The following is an 18,695-nucleotide window of genomic DNA, read 5'->3' on the forward strand; positions in this document are numbered from 1 at the left end:
CTTGCAGGTTTTTCCTTCTAAGGACCCAAGTCCAGCTCAGAAACTTAGCCATAGCAACAACTATGATTTCAGACGTTTCAGATTTTAAGATACGCAGGGCCGTTTGACAAGATTTAGTTCCAAACTTTGTACAAACCGGCTTGAGCCATTTCAGCCGAGGACTCTTGTATGCAGGGCACACAAAAAGGACATGCAATAGAGTCTTGTCCTCAGTTAAACAAGTGTCACATTTTATATCCTGGTCATCCTGCCACTTTTTAGTAAACGATTTTAGGGGGAGTGTTCCCACTCTAAATTGGTGGAAGAGTTTTCTATCACCAGGACGTGTGATAATGTCCCAATAGGCCTCCAGCTTATGCTCACACTTGTATTCAAGAAAGAGGCCTGTGAGGGAGCCACTAGTAACCAAGGACAGCGACTTTACATAAACCGTGTCCCTATATAAGGCTTTAAGATCTTTTTTAGATGGAAAGGAGATCCCCTCTGGGTCCTCCCACAGGTGAATGAGGCCCATTTCAGATAACACTCCTTAGCACTAATCTCGCCACAATGTTTTGAAGGGGGTCTATGAGGCTTATGGGCCTATAATTAGATGGACTGGTGCGATCCCCCTTTTTATAAATGGGGATGATTTCTGCCACGCGCCACGATTCCGGAATGGGTGCACCTCTTGCCAAACCATTAGCAAGGAAGAGGACATATTTCAACCAGTTCTCCCGATATGATTTAAATATATCCGCTGGGATACAATCTGGTCCAGGAGCCCTACCTGCTGCCACATCATCGAGGGCTCTCTCGATTTCTGCTAGTGTAAAGGTAAGGACTGAGTCCGTCACAGCACAGGGCTGGTACATAGTACTATCTTCGGGCGATGAAAATTGGGACTTGTAATGTGCGACCTAAACTTCTGGTGGAACGTTGTTAACTTGAGCCGGGCCAGCACTACCACTGCCCCATTTAATTAAGTGCCAGAACCAACACCAGTTATTCCCATTGCATGCCTCTAGGAGGTTCCTCCATCTATTTTCATCATAAGCCTTCTTTACCCTGAGTTGTGTAGCCTTGTAGTCTGCCCTTAGTTCCCTTACCTCCTGTGCGGATCCGACCCTAACGGCTTGATACAAATGTCTGAAAGCTATTCTACATTCCCCGTCATACCATTTTGCAGATTTATGCATGGGGGTTACATTGGATCTTTTTATATTTTTAGTAAAATAGCTTCTCAGTTTAGCAAACAGGAACTCGTGGGTCTCTACAAGAGTCGTAAGGCTAGCCTCGCTGGAATCAAGATAGGATAGGGCTACAAGGGACTCTCGAGAGTAGGACTTATCTGTGCCACTGTGCCCTCATCTTCAGATGCACGTGCCCATTTTAATCTTTGACAGTCGTGAGACATAACAAAGTCTGCCGTGGCGGTCTCCGTGCCGCCCCTCATCAGTAAGTGACCCTTTACCTCTAATGTCAACGACAGTGGATCATGATCACTCTCTGGTCTAGTTCATACCTCCATGTCATTTAGCCTTGACCACAATTCTAAGTCAATTACGATGTAGTCAATCCTACTACTTCTTCTCCCATTATCAAAAGTGGGGTTACCTTTGACATCAGATTTGGATCTCCAATTAACCGCCCTGAGCCCACCCTCCAATGTCAAACTTTTTAATTGCAGTACTGACTCCTTCCATTTATTAATTGGGGGGAGCGTTAACGATGGAATGTCCCAGGTCGCATCCTCGTCGCTAGTAAGACTGGCGTCTTCTGAGCCAAAAGGCTCAAACGTGCAATTAAAATCCCGCTCAATGACCCAGTTACGAATCCCTTTCAGTGACTTGATAAAATAATCTAGGCTAGAGATGGTCGGTGAGGCTTTCCTGCCGGCCGTACCTCTTGCATAGACATTAATCAATATAAAATCAGGGTCATGTTAAAAATTTATTTTAAAAACCTGTATATCTGGATTGTCAATCCCCAGTTTGGCTACCTGGAAGCCCACCTGCTGACTTACCCAAACAGTTATGCCTCCTGGGGGGCGCCCCTTGGAGTAGGCAATGGCCGGTTTGCTGAAGGACAAATAGCCTGGTCGGAAAATAGTACTCAGAGACCAGGTCTCCTGGAAGGCAATAATATCATTAAGCTCAAATATGAGTAGACCAATCGGAAGAAGTTGTCTTCGGTGATAAACCAGCAATGTTCCGTGATAGCAAACTTAATGTGCATGGAGCGATACCTACACCCCGATCTAACAGCCTCAGCGCCTCAGGATGCTCAGACCCCCCAGTTGTAACTAGCGGAGGAGATGAAACAATCACATTAGAAGCGGCAGGTAAGTTAAATGTGATCTCTGCTGCAGATAGAACTACAGTCAGTCGCACGCATCAAAACCAGACAAGGGAGCCAATCTATTAGAGTGGTTAAAATCAAAGAGACTACTTATAGGTTTTGCTGGTGCGGGTCTGCTCCCGCCCTCTAATGGAGGAAAATAATGGGGTCTATAGAAGAAACCTAAAGGCAAGAGGGAAATTTTCCCGGAATGGTGCCATTGATTTCTACTCCCTAAGCGACCCAATAAAAATCTAACAACATGGATATTATTAAAGTTGGCAACCACACAGTCACCCCACCCTTCCTTTGTGGAGTGTCCAACCCAAGATGCACGTCTAGCTATAATCATTTGGTTACAGATATCCCATCCCTGACCCCAATCTACCTTCAGTTGAGCACTAAGCCAGTGCATTGATTTAGCTATCAACTGCTCAGTGGATTCTATCTACCCCTCCTGTAGAATCGGTACATTCTTTAGGACCACGACTAGAGGAGCGGCGGCCGGTGGAAGGTGTAATACTCTACGACCATTTGCGCCTATGCTGCGGTCCAGAGAATTCTGCACGGCTAATGTGTCATGGATGGAGGGCCCATAAGCGGGGTTGACCTGATTTCCAGTCCCAACATTATATAGATGTTGGATAAAGTAACTGGGAGACCTGCCCCGCGGATTACTACCCACCCCCCTTGGAGTACTCGGAATGAGCTGGGAAAATTCACTCGGTGTGTTCCCTATCTCACCCCCATGACCACCCAGTGGGACTAGGTCATCCTTAGAGACAGTACCCACCCCACCATTCCTACTAGACGATACAAGTGGTAAATTGGATAAAGGGGGAATGCCGGAAGGGGATTTAGGGTTAACAGGGTCACACAAGACATTTGTTTGAATTTCAGATGGCTGAATAATTTTACCCAAAGTGTCCTCAATGGTACAAAGTTTAGATGCAAGAAGCGTTTCATAGTTGGTTAGTCTTTCCTCAATCAAAGTCAGTCTGTCGAGGATCGGGGATAAAGATGACGAGAACAGAGCCCCGTTTTTTAACCAACAAGACTTCACGGGCATCAGACAGGGGAGCACCCAATAAATCCACATTTGAAGGAACAGAAGTAGAGGTTACAGGCACAGGCACTGAAGACAATGGGGGTATTTTTCCACCCTTCCTGTTAGTTTTTTGCAATTTAGCAATATTCCATAACGTAAACTTCTGGTTTGTGCTGATTCCAGGAGTTAACGCTGCTAATGTATCGCCAAAATGCACATTGTTTTTTTCACTATAGTAAAACCCACACGTTTTCTGCCTTGCAGTTACTAGAACCCTACAGCCTTCCTGTCAGTTGCCTATAGATGAATTGTTCCGTTTCGAGCTCTTATGGAACTAAGGCTACATTGCACTAGCACATTTTCCCATAAACACAGAATGGCAAAATTCCTTCGATAACACTCTTGGTCCTGGCTTTTTGGTATTCTTTATTATACCATGAAATTGTTTAACATTTAGATTACCTAATAGAATCAAAGTGACCAAAGTTTATCAGATACTGATTTAGGGACAATTCCTCTGATATGAAATACCCTTCAAAGTATGGAAGTATTGCACTTTAAGCTTTTAGAGGACCTCATACTGGCCCAATATTTAATTACTGAGGAGTTCTCTAGAGTGCTGAGGGAAAGGCTTACAGTTTTTTTAAAATGCTGGATAATAAATATTTGAGTGGCTTAAGGAAATTTAGAGTAAGGTAGAGAGGCCCAGGGCGGCCATTTTTCGTTGAGAACGCTGTGACTGATTTGTTCAGTTACAAGTAATCTGGAAAATTTCCTTTTTCAGATTGTTTGTTAAGGGTCTGCTTTTCACTTGTGATCTTGGGCTTATCCTCAGAGGAGTCCACCATGATGGGACCTGCACTTGAAGGTCATCACTTTGTTTCAGCCACTTGACGGTTCTTTTTGAGATCAAGTTTTCAAGGAATGACTGTGAGCAACTGTGAGGTTTATAGCGACATGCACGTTTCTGTATCTAAGCTGGCTGCTTTCTCTGGTATGCATTGTATATAGTTGAAAGGACCTTGATTTAGTCCTACAGAAGAGCGAGATGATCAAATCTAAGGCATTTTGAGAAAGGCCGACCGAGTATTCGAGCCTGTAAAGTAGAACATTGTGGTCTAGGGCATTATCGGCTGATGATAGGTCAAGTTGTATGAGACCTGAGTTCTTGATTTCATCCACGGGAAGTAGGTTTATCTTTTCTGATGAATACTAGGGCTGTGTTGTTCCTCATAGCACTGGATTTCAATTATCATCCCCAACATCATCTTGAGGTTAGAGATCAGGGAAGGACCTGCAACATCCCCAGATCAGTGTTAGACTTGGCATCTTTTGGCGTGTTTCCCCTGTCTTTTGCTTCTGAGATCCAGGTTTTGGATGTATACTGGACATTGTTTTTGCTGGTTTTAGTATTTCTGCACACTTTAATACTGCTGATCAGTACTAAAGTGCAAGTGCTCCCACTGTAAACTGTGTGTATGTATTAATGTTTCCATGATTGGCTTAATTGATTTACTACTAAGTCCTTGGTACAGTGCACTGTGTGTTCCCAGGGCCTGTAGCTCAAATGCTGCTAGTGGGCCTGCAGCATTGGTTGTGCCAACCACAGAAACAGCCTTTCAAAGGGGTCTCAGACCTGCCACTGCAGTGTCTGCCCGCAGTTGCTACTGCCATGTCGACCTGGCAAGTGCACCCTCTTGCCAGGTCCTAACATTACCTTTTCTCCCATATAAGCTGCCCTAAGGTATGCCCAAGTGAGCAGCGTGCAGTGAGAGGACTATAATTGCACGCAGTTCGACCTGCAACACTTGTGTGACTTCAACTGCACTGACAATTGAAACCGACATCTGCCAAGGCCGGCTTGTCAAAGCTCATTGCACGATCCCCGGCGCCCTGCATTTCTAAAGGTACTGTTTTGAGTGTCTTCTCGACACTGTAGCTGGCCTGCAATACCATGGCTGGCCAGAACTGTTGGATTTGTTAGTTCATGACGATGTGATAGCCCTGGCCGGAGCTATCAACTTCACGGAACTGTTTTTAAAGTTTATTTTTACTTATTGCTATTTTTTAATACCTGTATGTTGGATTTCCATCATTTTGGGCTTGTTTTACACAGATAAATATTGGCTATTTTCCTAAAACTGGTGTGGTGTCCTTTTGTAGTGTTTTTACTGTATTGCTGTAGGTTGTGAGCAAAAGCTTTACAAGCTGCCACTGTGATAAGTCTGACTGCTGGTGCTAAACTACCTACGGGGTGAACAGGGGTTATTTTAGAAGTGTAACTCCCTTATCCTGACTAGGAGAAGATTCCCTACTTGGACAGGGTAATGACCTGCCAACTAGAGACCCCCATTTTTAACAGTCATCTATTGTTTGTTTGTCAGTACTAGAGTGACATCGTGTGTTCCGAGGTTTTGAGACATGCTCTCTCACAGTGAGTGATTTATAATGGCTATCAGATTGGTTTCTAAAGAGGGAAGGAATAACTCTAGTCAAGCAACTGGACAAGGCTCCGTTCTGAAGGCTGGAGGCTTTAATTTCTCATTTAAGGCTGACAGTTCCTCCTTTGTCATTAACTGAACATACAAAAAACAAACTGGAAAGGTTGTGGAGTGAATGGAGGATAATGGGAAGTAGTTCCTTTACTTTCTGTTTTTCACATTTGTTTGTTAGATTATTATTTATTATTAGACATGACAATGCTTGTGTCCCCTCTATTTAGATTAGCTTTCTCTGGTGTAATGGGCCTATTTAGAGAATGCAGTTCGAGGTCCTGGCCAGCACCTACCTGGTTTAAAACTGGGAACATCCTTTACAACACGGATGTTAGCCCGAAGTACCGTTACAACGCGTTTTTTTACAACGGAAGTCGTAACCTTGCGCTGGAGGGCGCTCAAGGATAAGGAATAGTAGATTTACTATTCCAACACCTTCCCTACTGTATGTAGGCTGGTGTTGGAATAGTAAATTTAACTATTCCTAAGTCCGCACCACTACAGCACAAGTCGTGGTAACGACTTGCGTTGTAAAAGACGCGTTGTAACGGTACGCATGGTAATACCATGCGTTGTACCGTCGTAAATCCGTTTAAAACTACGATATCCGTTTAGCTAGTTTCAATATTCTTCATTCTTTAAAGTTGAATCAATAAAAGTTAATGTCCATCCATTTTGCAGGCTGCCCCGGATATATGATTGAAAATAGATCTTCAATTGCAGTCTGTCAGGCTTCATTCTAAGTCACTCATTTTCTGTTTGCTAAGTAAAATAAAAAGGTTTTAGAAAATATGTAGAAAGAGAAGTTTTGAGGCATGAGCAAAGTGGGATCTGGCCCAGGGCTCCAGACTTTCAGGGGGCGTCCCTGATGGAGCCAGATCTGTTCTGCTGAGAGTCGTGCCCGGTGACCTTGAATAATTCTTCAAGGGATTGTTTTAAATACCGTTTTCCTTTCATTTATTTTTAATCTGGGTGATGTGTGAGTCTATTACAGATAGGTTTTCAAAGAATTATTGTGCCTATGTTTCATGCAACATCCATTAAAAAAGTTTCTTTTAGATCAAAACAGCAGCAACTTAAACTATGGGTGCATTGGGGGTCCCGCTAGGTTTTGCCATGGCCACCTTTACTCTTTACTGCTCCGGCCACCCAGCTTCGCCCAGTTTGGAGAGTATTGGGCCTCTGGTTTGCCGCCTTAGGTTGATTTCCTTGTTGGTCTCTTCAAATATAAATTGAGTGCAGTACAAAGGGGGGAATGGTGCCATTTGGCCTGTTTGGGGGGGCAGAAAGTGGGAGGTTGATGGGATGTTGCAGTATTGTTGATGCAGGGAACATCTTGTTTGCAATATTTTGGGATGTTTTACATTTGTTGTCACTCAACATAATGACACCTGCTTCTCGCAACGGTGAACCCAGCAGGCATGATAAGCGATCTCACACCCCTATAAAGTTGTGAATGGCGTTGATTAAATTTGTGACTTGGAACATAAGGGTGGCTAAATGATAGGCACAAGGCACAACATGTCCTGGCATATCAACAGCAGCATACCAAAGACATCTGTTTTCTACTTGAGTTACACCTTATTGAGGGCACTCAGGTGTGGTTGCGAACAGGTTGGATTGGTGAGCAACATGTGGCGTACTATTCTAATTATGCACATGGGATAGCACTTTTAATTCATTAGGGGCTGTCATGGAGCATGCGTCAAGCCCTCTGCGATCAACAAGGCCTGTATGTTATGATATCTGAAACACTGCAGGGCCACGCCTTAAGGCTATTATCCATATTTGGCCCAAAAGTAGAAAACCCACATTTTTTCACGGAAGTCTGGGGATTGGCGGGACGCTTGGCCCTGAGGCACTTCTATGGGGAAGGGACATTAATGTGGTCCTGGACTTAAGGGCGAACAGGTTAAGCATCTCCCAGAGCCTGCATCCAAATGCTGCAGTGAAATTTAGAACGAAAAGTAATACCTCTGGGACCATAAATTCCAATTTACTCAGTATCATGGGTCTAACTATTTTCCCACGTCAATTTCGATAAATGAAAATTGGGATTTTCAATGTTTTAACACTTCAGGTAGGCATACAACACCACATTTACTTGTCTACACAACAATGAACAGCACAACAAGACCATTTCTCTTCAAATATTCTTTTTTCTTTTTTTCTTTTTTGAAAAAGAGAATTAACCTTCTGTTTAACAACACCACAATTTGATTCTTTTTATACTCTATCTATACATACATTCTTCATGCATAGATTTTCATATAATTGTTTGCTATAGAACATAAACAATATTCAAAACCAGGAAATGTGCATTTATCTTTTATTATATACACAAAATCATCCACAGATATATCATATTTTGTAGTAATCCTACTCGTTTTTTCTTGTCTCTACTAGGATGGTAACAAGACAAAATATCGAATTCAAAATATAGAATTACCAAAATATCGAAGTCAAAATATATAATGGACAAAATATCAAATGGCCAGAATATAGTGGTGAAAAATATCGAATTGAAGGTAAGTAATATAATATCGATTTTTTAAACTATAGAAAGTCAAAATATCGAAGTATATAATATAGGTATTAAAATATATCAAGTTTTTAATAATATGGAATTTTTTAAAGTGTTTTGTATGTTAGTATATAAGTAAAAACTGTATATTATTTTTGTAATTTATTTTAAGTAATGAATTTTATGTTATTTAATTTTTGCGTAATTTAATTCTGTAGCGGGTTGTGGTTTTATAGGGGAATAGGGTGGGAAGTAATTTAATCATATTAAATTAAATATAAATTAAAAAAATTACTAATTATTTTTTATTTAATTTTGCGTTTTAGTTCTGTAGCGGGTTGTGGGTTTATAGGGGAATAGGGTGGGAAGTAATTTAATTGTAATTAATTAAATATTTTTATTAATTTATTGGTAATCATTTTGAATTACTTGTTAATTAATTGGTAATTAATTTTTATTAATTGATTAATTGATAATTATGTTCATTTTATTCATTTATTTTCTGTAGCGGGTTGTGGGTTTATAGAGGAATAGGGTGGGAAGTAATTTAATTGTAATTAAGTAAATCATTTTTATTTATTTATTGGTATAGATTTTTTATTTATTGTTAATTAATTGTTAATTGGTAATTCATTTTTATTAATTGGTAATTCATTTTTATTAATTTATTAATTGATAATTACGATAATTGTATCAATTTATTTTCTGTAGCGGATTGTGGGTTTATAGGGGAATAGGGTGGGAAGTAATTTAATTGTAATAAGTTAGATATACTTTTTGTGTATTGATAAATAATTTACTGTTAATTAATTATTAATTGGTATTATTTTGTTTTTTAATTAGCTTTTGTTATTGAAAATTAATTTGTTGTTAATTAATTATGAATAGGTAATTAATTCTAATAACTAATATGTATTTGTATTTATAATTGATTAAGTATTACATAATATTAAATTGGCAATTCATTTTAATTAATATTTTATTGGTATTGATATTTAATTTATTTGTATTAATATATTAAATCATTACTTTCCCTACTGTTAAATTCCCTAGAATGGGAATAGTAATTTGTACCCCTACGCTATCCAACGCTTTCCCTACTGTTGCACTCTCTGGAGTGGGAATAGCAATTTTTACCCCTACGCTATCCAACACTTTTCCTACTCTTGCACTCTCTGGAGTGGGAATAGTAATTTTTACCCCTACGCTATCCAACGCTTTCCCTACTGTTGCACTCTCTGGAGTGGAAATAGTAATTTTTACCCTCCCGCTATCCAACGCTTTCCCTACTGTTGCACTCTCTGGACTGGGAATAGTAATGTTTACCCCTACGCTATCCAACGCTTTCTCTACTGTTGCACTCTCTGGAGTGGGAATAGTAATTTGTACCCTCCCGCTATCCAACGCTTTCCCTACTGTTGCACTCTCTGGAGTGGGAATAGTAATTTTTACCCTCCCGCTATCCAACGTTTTCCCTACTGTTGCACTCACTGGAGTGGGAATAGTAATTTTTACCCCTACGCTATCCAACGTTTTCCCTACTGTTGCACTCACTGGAGTGGTAATAGTAAATGTTACCCTCCCGTTATCCTACGGTAAAAATATTGTATATTTTTTATTAATATTATGTTAATATATATATATATATGTATTAAAAATAAAATTTTATGTTTTTTTTAACCTAAATTAATTTTAAGGTTATTTAAGTATTTTTAAGTATGTTTTAGTTAATTATATTTATTATTTCATTAATTTTAAATAAATTTTAAGACATTTAAAAAAATTCAATATTTTGAGTAACTATATTTTTTTAAAACGATATTTTTAGCGGTCCTATAAAAAACTAAGCTCAGAGTGTCATTCTAACATTGTTCAAAGTTTAGACCAGCTGGTTTTTGCTAAACTTATTGGGTCCTTTTTATTATCCCAGTTAAATACTGATACTCCGAGTCCTGTGAAAAGGGAGTGAATTGTGTAGGTTCCGACGCGTTTTGACTTTGTGCTGGGGACCAGGAGGATTTCTAAGAAGGGCTTCCTCAGGGCTGGGACTGTGAGTGTAGGATTATTGATTATTAAGGAAGGCACCCAATTCCTCGGAGGACTGAATGGCTCCGGGATGCCTATTGAGAATTCATTTCTGCTAAATCCTGCTCCAAGATACATGGACCCCATTAAAGATGTATGTGAGTGCCCTGGATGGGGCAGATGATGCCCAAGCCATCATGAGCATGGTAGTAAACAATCAAGAAGCAGCCCCTCTTGGTACCTGTCACTCCCCTTAGGCCTCTAAGTGGGGTGCATTGTGTGCTATGACTGCTGTGGTGCATCAAGATGTGCTAAGTTCGGCTCTCCGCCACGGATGGCATTTTCCTCCCTCGTTCCCCTGTCCCTCCCCCATCATGCAAGAACAAGGTACAGTTGACAGTGATGCAATTTGTTGAGGACATTGTACTGTGCATGCTGACCTTGTATCTATTGTGCGCTGATTTTCTTTGCTTGACACATCTCAATTAAAAAAAATACTTTTAAAAGGGAGGATCTGTCCTATTACAACTTTGTAAGTCTATTTCTTAATAGAGTCTGATATGGCTGGCCAATTAACCAACGCCTTTCCATTCAAACACAAATGTGGACCAATAGGTGGTTCCTACAAGTAAGTAATATGTGTCGTCGTTTATTCATTACAGCGGATTTGTTAAATCTAGATAGCCAAAGATGATGTGGAATACCACTTCATGCCCCTGCTTGCTCATAGATCTTAACATGCCGTAGCCTGTGCCTCATTAGTTTATGCCTTACTTGCTGTTCTACAAGCCTAATCTAATACAATGGGAAAGTATTCATATTGTTGATGACTTGATAGATTGTTTAAAATATCGCAAAAAAGGAGTGTGTTGTGTGAACCAATGTAGGTTCGAAACAATGCTTGTTTTAAATGTTGAAACAGTATAAAAGATGCAATTGCAAAACAGCTTGCAATTCAATATCCCTAGACAATTCAGCTAAAATGTGACATGTAAGTCTTGTCCTCAATGATGTTGTTCACCTGGCTCTTTGTACAGGATGACTCACAGAACTTTTCTCTTCTGCTCTTATCATGACAAATTTCCAAATTCACGTAGGCTGTAGTGATACGCATCATCTAAAATTGATATAACGTTTAGATCTAATAACCACATTTGGAGCCTATTGCACTAGGTGAAAAATCTTTCTTAATGTCATTGATTCTGTTGTATGCAAAGCTTTTACCCATATGGAAGAAGTGCCGGTGATCCATAACTTAGCACGTTGACAAGCTTTATTCTGTATGCTCTTAATAAGTGTTCTAAAAAACAAACCCCCTACCCCGTGTCCAATGTATTTAGAACCGTTGCACACCACTGTACATTTCTTTTTCTCCCATTAGTTGCCTTAAATACCGTCAAACCCGTAATCCTACACATGCAAAACAGGAGTTTACGCATGGGTCGGAAGCTTACGAGCCACTCATGATCAAGCCCTCAGTGGGGAATCCTGGTGAAATATTTACCTTCTTACTTAGGGGCCGATTCCGATCCGGTAAAAAAATCCGCCGTACGATTCGTATTCGTAGCACATTCCGTACGAATGGGAAACTACCGTCCGACATCCGTATTCCGATCCATTTCCGTCGATTTCCGTACGAATGTCAGCGACCCGTACGAACCACAGTCGTTGACCCGTACGAATAAGCCTCGTGAATACTACCGTACGATTCGTTACCAGGCCGTACAAACTCACAATTACGATTCGGTACGAAAAGCCTGACCGCGATTCGTACGGCCCAAAGTATTCACGCATTAACATTGATTCGTACGGGATCATTCGCCTCACAGCAAGCGGCATCAATACATACTACACGTATACACCTCGCCCAAGGCTTCGCGAACCCCCCCACCCGCCAACGGTCCGTCCAAGTCAATCGCACGCACAAGTACCGCATGCACACCCCCCCAACAAGCCTACGCGAACCCCCCCACCCGCCAACGGCATGTCCAAGTCAATCGCACGCACAAGTACCGCACACACACCCCCCCAACAAGCCTACGCGAACCCCCCACCCGTCAACGGTCCATCCAAGTCAATCGCACGCACAAGTACCGCATGCACACCCCCCAACAAGCCTACGCGAACCCCCCCACCCGCCAACGGCACGTCCAAGTCAATCGCACGCACAAGTACCGCACGCACACCCCCCAACAAGCCTACGCGAACCTCCCACCCGCCAACGGTCCGTCCAAGTCAATCGCACGCACAAGTACCGCACGCACACCCCCCCAACAAGCCTACGCGAACCCCCCCCACCCGCCAATGGCACGTCCAAGTCAATCGCACGCACAAGTACCGCACGCACACCCCCCCAACAAGCCTACGTGAACCCCCCACCCGCCAACGGTCCGTCCAAGTCAATCGCACGCACAAGTACCGCACGCACACCCCCCAACAAGCCTACGTGAACCCCCCCACCCGCCAACGGCACGTCAAAGTCAATCGCACGCACAAGTACCGCACGCAAACCCCCCCAACAAGCCTACGTGAACCCCCCCACCCGCCAACGGCACGTCCAAGTCAATCGCACGCACAAGTACCGCAGGCACACCTCCCCAACAAGCCTACGCGAACCCCCCCACCCGCCAACGGCACGTCCAAGTCAATCGCACGCACAAGTACCGCACGCACACCGCCCCAACAAGCCTACGCGAACCCCCCCACCAGCCAACGGCACGTCCAAGTCAATCACACACACAAGTACCAGACGCACCCCCCCAACAAGCCTACGTGAACCCCCCCACCCGCCAACGGCACGTCCAAGTCAATCGCACGCACAAGTACCGCACGCACACCCCCCCAACAAGCCTACGCGAACCCCCCCACCCGCAAACGGCACGTCCAAGTCAATCGCACGCACAAGTACCACACGCACACCCCCCCAACAAGCCTACGTGAACCCCCCCACCCGTCAATGGCCCGTCCAAGTCAATTGCACGCACAAGTACCGCACGCACACCCCCCCAACAAGCCTACGCGAACCCCCCCACCCGCCAACGGTCCGTCCAAGTCAATCGCACGCACAAGTACCGCACGCACACCCCCCAACAAGCCTACGCGAACCCCCCCACCCGCCAACGGCACGTCCAAGTCAATCGCACGCACAAGTACCGCACGCACACCCCCCAACAAGCCTACGCGAACCCCCCCACCCGCCAACGGTCCGTCCAAGTCAATCACACGCACAAGTACCGCACGCACGACCCCCCAACAAGCCTACGCGAACCCCCCCACCCGCCAACGGTCCGTCCAAGTCAATCGCACGCACAAGTACCGCACGCACACCCCCCCAACAAGCCTACGCGAACCCCCCACCCGCCAACGGTCCGTCCAAGTCAATCGCACGCACAAGTACCGCACGCACACCCCCCCTAACAAGCCTACGCGAACACCCCCACCCGCCAACGGCACGTCCAAGTCAATCGCATGCACAAGTACCACACGCACACCCCCCCAACAAGCCTACGCGAACCCCCCCACCTGACAACGGCACGTCCAAGTCAATCGCACGCACAAGTACCGCACGCACACACCCCCAACAAGCCTACGCGAACCCCCCCACCCACCAACGGCACGTCCAAGTCAATCGAACGCACAAGTACCGCACGCACACATATGCCAACACCCAAACGAGCACAAGGACCTTGCTAACGAGTCGCACTACAACACTGAACATGTCTCCTGTGTACACACCATTGACAATCAATGCCCTGGTCACAGCCAAACAGCCAAACAGAGGTCAACACCAACACCCACCCCATATAACACACATACCACCAATTCAAAATAAGCCACACCCACCATTTGACCAATAAAAGGGTCCACACATACAACCCATCATCCTTTGCAACATACACATTCTTGCGAGGAAACAGAGAGCACACAAACAATTGCAGCCACATACCTTCACACATACACCCTTTCTCATCTACACCCACACCACCCCCTTCACAATCAGACCCACACACCCTCATCCATACACACCATCACCCCTTCAATCACATACACCCCACACCATGAACACACCCAAGAATCTAAAGTTCACTAACCCGGAGAATGAGATACTCACAGATGAAGTCATCAGAGTCGAGCCACAGCTGTTTGGCGCATTGGTCAGACAGACCAGCATGGCAGAAAGAACATGCCTGTGGGAGAGGATCGTAGACCGGGTCAATGCTGTTGCACCCATCAGGCGAACCAGGGGGGAATGCCAGGCCAGGTGGTATGATCTGCGGAGGATGGTCAAGAGGAAGATGGACCAGGATTACGCCTTTGCACACCACACTGGAGACGGTGGTCCCCGCAGACCTCCTGTATACCATCCCTGGGAGGAGAAGGTCATGGTGTACAAAAATCACAAGTTACATGGGTAGACTAACAACAGTGCCCAGCAGCATGGGTAGGGTGGGCATGAGTCCCAGCAGGACACAACCAAATGGGGGTAGTTGCAAGGGGGAGGCACAAAGGGTGGAATGTGTAGGGTAGGAGGCTGCTCTCATCCCATATGTCCCAGGGACACACACAAGCACCATGCCCAATGCACAGGGATAGGGAAATATCACACAAGATAGTAGACCACAGCTTCTAAACATTAAAATTCTGCTGACACACCTTTCAGAGATGCATCATTTTGTGACACTGTAAGGCAGTGTAGCAAGAGAGCAAGCAAGCACAAACTACCTGTCTCCATCCCTGTCTCGCCCTCGCCCTCTCCCTCTGTTGCCCTCTCCCACATTCGCCCTCTCCCACAGTCGCCCTCTCCCACAGTCGCCCTCTCCCACAGTCGCCCTCTCCCTCTGTTGCCCTCTCCCTCTGTCTCCCTCTCCCTCTGTCGCCCTCTCCCACATTCGCCCTCTCCCACAGTCGCCCTCTCCCACATTCGCCCTCTCCCACATTCGCCCTCTCCCACATTCGCCATCTCCCACAGTTGCCCCCTCCCACAGTTGCCCTCTCCCATAGTCGCCCTCTCCCTCTGTTGCCCTCTCCCTCTGTTGCCCTCTCCCTCTGTTGCCCTCTCCCACTGTCGCACTCTCTCCCTCTGTCTGCCTGCCTCCCTCTGTATCCATCCCTCAGTGTTCCTCCCTCTGTCACCTCAACGCAGCTCCCTGGGCACACACACAGTTGCACACAAGCACTGCACAGGCCTTACAAAAACCATAGAGCAGAATGTTTAGGGATGTCTCACAAGTACCAGCAGTCATCTGCTAAGTGCCTGCAACACACCCACCATTTGCAGTCAACACTGTACTGTGTCAGGACACACATCTCGGAAAGCTCTGTAGTACACAATGGGCACAGGTGTAGGCAGCACAAGTCCCTCCTGTGATCACTGCAAACACAAACACCAGGACAAGGTCACACATCCTGTGCACCAACACAAATCCACGATTATGCCAGCATGCTACATGAGGGGACAGCCAAATCATGAACGATGGACGCTTGCAATTCACAAGCAAACTAATAGCATGCACTGTCATACACCCCCCATAAAGAAACTCATCCCCTCGGGACAGGCATTGGAGTGCAACACTGTCCCAATTGTCACGTACCACAACAAAACACTCACTCATATGAATATGCATACAACTCATACATGCACATAGCAGATGCTTCAGTCCATTGTGCCTCTCAAACAATGCACGTGCCCCATCTCATGAACTTTGTGGATGCACTTAAGTACCAACATGGACATGGGTATTGACAAGGTGATGCGTCTTTGAGAAGTGCCAAGTTCAAAAGCCATGATCTATAACTGTGTGTGTACAGGTCCAGGGGTGTTGGCATTGTTTGGCCATCACGGAACAGCAAAAGACATCCAAAGTAGTAGATGACAAGCAAAATAATGATGCTCTGTCTCTTGTTGCGTGAAACTGAGCAATGCTTTACACGTGTGGTGCCGGCAACACAAGACACAGCAATGGCTGTGTCAGTCATTGTCAAGAGAATGGAAGAATGTAAATACCTCATCGTACTTTATATTTTTCTACCACTACATACACAACTGAACAATGTCAACAATGTAAAGCTTGTGGAACTGTGATGCTGATAATGGATAACTAAACAAGATGTCACTTGATAGTGCCTTAACAGTGTCTGTCTCTCCCACACACAGGGGAACGTGCGGAGCCCCCCCAACCAGGGGGGAGAAGGATCCCAGTCCCAGGCTCAGCAGGACCCAGACCCCACCAACAGCGCCGTCCCTCAACGCACTGTGGATGACCCCAATCAACCTGGCTCCTCTGGATCCCAAACCCCTGCAGCAACTGTACCAGCTACATCTCAGCCAACCACCGGACCCATTCCCACCACATCCCAGCAGACAGGTCACAGCCCTGCCCATGATCCACAAGAGAGCCAGTCTGAAAATGAGGGACACCCTTTGTCGGGCGCCCCTGTGGTTGCTGACGACCTCCACCCTGGCAGCACTCGGGGGGGCCGTCGATCGGATGTGCCCACAAGCGCAGGCCGTGCTCATGTGGGTCAGGGTGGTGGGAGTGGCGGAAGGCGGAGGCGAGAATTTGGACAGTCAGCTGCAGCACCCAGTATGCCTGAACTTGCTAACATCCTGGAGGCATACCGGCGGGACACCAGGGAGGTAAGCCAGCTTGCGGAGGCCCTCAACCAGGTGAAACAACAGCAGGCAGAGCAAATAGCCAGGCAAGACCTACATTATGGACAGGTGGAGGCAAACCAGGCTCAGCTCTTGATGGTGCATCGGGACATTTGCCATACGCTACGTCAGATGGCTGCCAACATGCAGCCCCCTCCCTGTGTCACAAGGCCAGCAACATCACGGCAAAGTGCAACACCAGCCACAGGGAGGGAGGAGGAGGAGGAGGAGGAACCCTCTGACGTAGCGTCCCATGCACCGTCCATGCCTGCACATGAGGGTCCCCGAAGGAAGGTGGGTCGTCCACGGCAATGACGTTGAGGGCCAGCGGGCCATGGACATCTCCCAGAACACTGGACCTGGCATATTGCCCCTGGGTGCAACAGCATCCCCTATGAGACTCTCCCACATGGACTTGCTGGTCACAGTCTGCCCAATGATGCAAAGCACTGTGGCCTGGACTCTGGTGACTGAAACTGTAAGGCATCTCATCTCCAGCAGTGAACTTTGGATTCCACCCCTTCCTGTACAGCACCTATTCACGTTTCCTGCACAAGATCACCCAATAAATATTCAAAACCTCATACGCATTTGGTGAGTTACCTTTGAAACAGCATAAAGTGATATGTGTGTGCAAATGTATAAAATGCAAGGGTATACAACAAACTGCAGTCAGCCACACACTTCGATCAGAATCTGAGTGAGTACACACATTGTTCAGAAATTCCTAACAACTACATACATGGATGGAAATACACACCTGCGTGGGACAGTAAATGCTGGAGGGGGGTTTGGATCCCAAAAATGCTATCACAGGCAGGCCCAGGAGAGTCACTTTGAGGTGTACAGATCAGTGGCACTAAAGTAGTAGTCCACGTAGGGAGTACCTACAACTGTGTCCTCAGGTATGTGAGCTATCATCAGCATGATGCAGTACTGTGGATGTGATGAGTGGCGCACAGGACAAGGGTGGCAGGACAGACTGTGGGCAATGGGCTGTAGCACTCTACACAAGCACACCTGAATAGGTGACCTACCCCTATGGAGCTACAAGTACTATACTACTGTAATGGGAGCAACGCATACAGGACAACTACACACGTCTGACAAATACCTACACCAGAACGGGGAAATAACACCACACCCAAGAGACAGGGTCATGGTGTGTGTCCCATGTGGCAACTTAACTGACTGTGACAGCTATGTTGAAGTGGTGTGAGCAGGTTGTGTACTGGCACGTGACTGTAAGCTAGCAGTTTTGTGCTATTGTGGTGTTGACAAGGTAACACTGTACAATATTGTGCCTATGGAAGGTGTGTGTGTGGTGGACACGGCACATGACCTGGTGGTACGTAGACCCAATGTCATGTGAATCTGCATAGTCGTGCCAGTATGTGTTGCACACACAGGCATAGCAGCAGCAATGGCTGAGTTCCAAGCATTGTGATATCAGGAGGGTGATTGTCTGGTGTTGTCTGTGTGTAGGGTGGCAGGAGCATGCTCTATAAATGGATGGAAGGAGGGTCATCCTGTAGGTGTCTGTGTTCCTGGATAGTGTGCGCTGCATGGTGGCTGTGTATGCAGCAGCAGCAATGAGTGAAGACATGACGGCAGGAGGGGTGTGACAACTTG

The sequence above is a fragment of the Lissotriton helveticus genome, chromosome 10, assembly GCF_964261635.1.
Source record: "Lissotriton helveticus chromosome 10, aLisHel1.1, whole genome shotgun sequence".
In the NCBI taxonomy this organism is placed as follows: domain Eukaryota; kingdom Metazoa; phylum Chordata; class Amphibia; order Caudata; family Salamandridae; genus Lissotriton; species Lissotriton helveticus.